This window comes from Salvia splendens, chromosome 11, assembly GCF_004379255.2.
Source record: "Salvia splendens isolate huo1 chromosome 11, SspV2, whole genome shotgun sequence".
NCBI classification, from domain to species: domain Eukaryota; kingdom Viridiplantae; phylum Streptophyta; class Magnoliopsida; order Lamiales; family Lamiaceae; genus Salvia; species Salvia splendens.
This window is the reverse complement of record NC_056042.1, coordinates 19,069,795-19,074,022: the sequence shown is the minus strand read 5'-3', so window position 1 is coordinate 19,074,022 and position 4,228 is coordinate 19,069,795. Positions and strand designations below refer to the sequence as shown.

The 4,228-nt window shown below is 42.5% G+C and overlaps 1 pseudogene; it reads right to left on the bottom strand.

Annotated features, from left to right (window-relative positions):
• Positions 1-758: 758 nt before the first annotated feature.
• On the bottom strand, positions 759-3,532 carry LOC121754101 (annotated as a pseudogene).
• Between the last annotated feature and the right edge of the window lie 696 nt (positions 3,533-4,228).

Genomic DNA, 4,228 nt, shown 5'->3' with positions numbered 1-4,228 from the left:
CAACTTCGTCATCTCTCTGGATTCGCCGCCTCTTTCCTTTCCAAACTCTCTCCCCACTTCACTTCCCCTTGCCTCTTCTCATCCACCTCTCCGCACACATCGACAGAAGGCAGCCACCGCGGCACGTGCTTCAATTTCCCCTCATTGTCAACACTCTACCTCGACCGGAGCAAATCATCCTCGGCGGTGACGGCTGAGCGAACGAAGTTTGATCCATGTACTTCACTAACAACGGCAGCGGCGGAAGCGGAAGCAGTTTCCGTGTCCTCACTGTGTTGACGGAGGCTATGGAGGAGGCAGCGGCGGTGGTGGCTACGGGCGCCGTGTGGGAAATGATGGCTACGGAGGTGGTGTGGTGGTGGTTACGGAGGAGATGAAAAAAGAAGATGAAGTGTGGGGTTCGACTGGAATTATTGTTAATCAATATTAAATATATTAATTAGAAATACTTATCTAGTCAAATGCCATCGTTGACTGTTAAAATAAACGGTTTCGTCAAAATGGACCAAATCTAATACATTTTTATTTGTTCAGGACTCAATAATAATCATAAAATCGTCTTATGTTTTTTAACCTTTACTTTTAATTTAAAGTTAATTTGAGATGGATATGGTAATGGCAGTATAGTACATGAGATAAGGATATGTATGTGTCATCGTCTATTCTATTCACTCTAATATATCCTATAGTACACAAAAATTGTTTTAAATTCTTGAAAGCATAAATGGGAACTACATTGGTCTCGTGTTGTTCTTGAACCTCTTGCTTGGAAACATTCCCAATACAATACGGGTTACTCTAGGTCAGCTCCTTCGCGGTTGGATCCCCTTGCTAGCTTCTGTTTCTTCTTGGAGATGTAGTGCGGCCTCAAGTCTTTCCTCTATATCTGTCATTGATGGCCGGTCAATTCCATAATCCAGTAGACATCTGTCAGCACCTTCTAAGAAAATGTTTAGGCTATCTGGAGGTGTCCTCCCAACCAGGAAAGTTATTCCTCATGCTTGACTTAATCCACTGGGCTAGAAGCACTTGATCCTTGTCTAACCAGCGGTTTTATTCTTTTTCAGCAAACAGCACCTCGAACAAAATCAGACCAAATGAGTAGACACAAGACTTTTCTGTTAACTCTTCCCGTGCACGTAATCGGAATCCAAATGCCCCCAGTTACTCCTGATAATTGACTGCACCTGATTGATTCCCTTCTTTTTGGACAGACCCCATCCAGAACCCTTGGGAATCCAGTTCTCGTCCGACCAGATGTTTGTTGACTTCAAGTCACGATGAAGCATTGCCTGCTGGACTGTGGAATGAATGAATCTTAGACCTCGAATTGCTCCATCAAGCTACTGTCAATGAGTCAATCCACTTTTCCTTCTCGTATGCAATGTAGAACCCATCCAGCTAGGCTGTGTTGCTCCTCGTGATGTCTTTTGTTCACTGTTGGTCTTCCAGACACAACTTCAAATAAAACAACTCCAAATGAATAGACATCTGCTTTTTTTGTTAACTTACGAGTTAATAAGTACTGTGGATCTAGGTACCCATATGTTACTTTGACATTTGTAGTAAGGTGACTGCATGAATCATTTGATGGTCCCATTTTGGACAACCCGAAATCTGAGATCTTGGCTACCCAATTATCATCCAGCAGAATGTTTGAGCTTTTTATATCCCTGTGTATGATCCTATGCCGTGAGTGAAGATAACATAGGCCACGCGCAGCTCCAATTGAGACCTTAAGTCGAAGTTCCCAAGGAAGAGGAGGATTTGCCCTTCCATGTGTGTTGGCTTTGTAGATATGGTCAGCAAGTGTTCCCTTGGTGATATACTTGTAAACCAAAATCCGCTCTTCACCATCATTGCAGTAGCCAATCAACAAAACAAGATGCACGTGCCTGAGCTTGGATAGCATCTTGATTTCAGTCTGAAACTCAGTTTCCCCTTGCCAGGTATCTGTTTTCAGTCGCTTGATTGCTACAACAGTAGCCCCACTGTCAATACTCCCTTTATACACTCTGCCATATCCCCGCTGCCAATTTGAAACTTAGTATCAAAACTGTTGGTTGCCAAACGGATTTCAGCAATAGAAAACTGACGGCATTGATCTTCCACCAAGGATGATCCCATGTTCCTTCTGGAACTAGAATCTGAAAACTTTATCAGAGTGTAAACTGCAACATTCAGTAAGGCTAATTTTGCTATCAGTACAGTGGAGATCAAGTTAGTATGGTAACTTGGTTTGGATTTCTTGCTCTCTGGTGTCGAGTTCGAATGCTGCAACTCAGGAATCAGCCCTGCTCCAGCTAGATTATTGTCGGGGTTGCTCAGCTTAAATACTTCTAAAGCAATCAATGTGGCATGGAATTGTTCATCTCTTGATTCAAACTTTGGCTGGAATGTGATGGTAATGTAACACTTTCCCTCCATGTTATCTCCTTGGATCATCACAATGTAGTCTCTGTAGACTGCAACTCCAGATACTCCACCCCAGTTAATACTATTGGCATTATTCTCGGCAATCTGATTATTTATGAGAATAGAGAAGTCCCTGTTGGTCCTCTTTGAAAAATGGATCCTAATTGAACTGGTAGGTTCCATGTAAGACTACCGGCATTCAATTTAGTGTCTGCAAGCATTATCCTTGCCGTTTGATAAGTGGTGCAGTGTAAGTTAATAATATGTCTGCATAACTAACTGTAGTTAAAGTATTGGCAGAAAGAGCACCTGTTTAGAGCAAGAAGTTGGAGTCTTCATTCCATCTGCGGTACAGGTGGGAATCTTGAGCTGGTGAGATGGAGGTTCCACCAACATTCAACCGTTGAACCAGCTCGAGTGCTGTGCTATTATCTATGTAAAATCTGTGCTTGTGGCCGACAACAACTCCCCTTCGGGAGTCAACCTCAATACCATTGACAAAGGCATGGAAGTCATTTGATGATGGGAAAAATGTTAAAGTCAAAGCCCGGTCCATCGTCAAAGCTAACACACTACTCTTTGATGATGTGTTTTGCACCCTGATCATCAGCAGCAAGAGATGAGCTGAAGTTTCTGAGGAGTGTGTAAGGGCCTGCTCTAACAGTGAACAGAGCTTCTGATCTCTTGAACCCCTTGTACGAATCTTGGTAGAAGTGCAGGCGGATGAATTTCTGTCCAGGTTTGACTTGGAAGACGTAACTAGATGTTTGGCGAGATGCTCGAGCAGTGTTGCAGGGCACATAATCAAATGAAGTAAGTTCGTGGATGGGTCTAGAGCTGGAAGGTTTGCCATTGATTTGCAGTAAGAAGGTGGATTGGAATCCAGAATCTCCCATCCAAACATGGCCGTCAAGCGTGGACAAACTGCCCGAAGAGCCGCAGGAAATGGCAATGCTGTCTGGCAGCAGATTAGTAGCAGGAATGTTAATGGCAAGGTTACTAAGATCTCCCTGAAAAAACAGAGGAATATGAGAATCCCTGATAAAACAGAGGAATATGAGAATAACTAAAACTGACATTTTGATTTTTAGTTCTCAATAGGTTTTTAGGAGAAACCGAGAATATAAGAAACCTGTACATTTAGACTAAGATATTCAAATACAATTTGTGTTTGATCTGGTGTCCGCTATTAAAGTCTTCTCTATTATTTGAAGAGAATTAAATCCGTCCCACAAAAGATATTATACTTATGGGCGGGCCGGAACGAGATATTATACTTATGGGCGGGCCGGAACGAGATTTTAGGAAGTTTTATTTTATGTATTAGAGCATCCACAATGGGGCGGACAATAAGCCGCCCGATGCCTCGGGTGCACCATCGTACACAGTGGTACACCCACTGTGGGTATGCGGACGATGCTTCAAGCATCATCCGCACCTATAGATCATCCGCGGACAATATACGAACAATATGGCATCGTCGCGATATCGTACCGCGGACTATGCAATGCGTTTACGTTTTACTTTCTATTTTTTCAATTCTAAAAATTCAGGACGGCCAGAGTCAAGCAATGCTTGAGTAAGTATACCTAGTCGGCCTTTTATACTAGACACTACTCTTGATTTTTTAGTGTTCTAATCGATGTGGGATAACCACTTCCTTACCCTTTTATACAAAAAAAACTATACTCAGTTTGAGTGTATTTGCCGATGTGGGATTAAAATATTTTTCATGGAAACTCCTTTCAAAACTAGAATACATACACCATTTGTACTTGAGCAGCAAAGGAATACGAGCCATATGAATTTATTT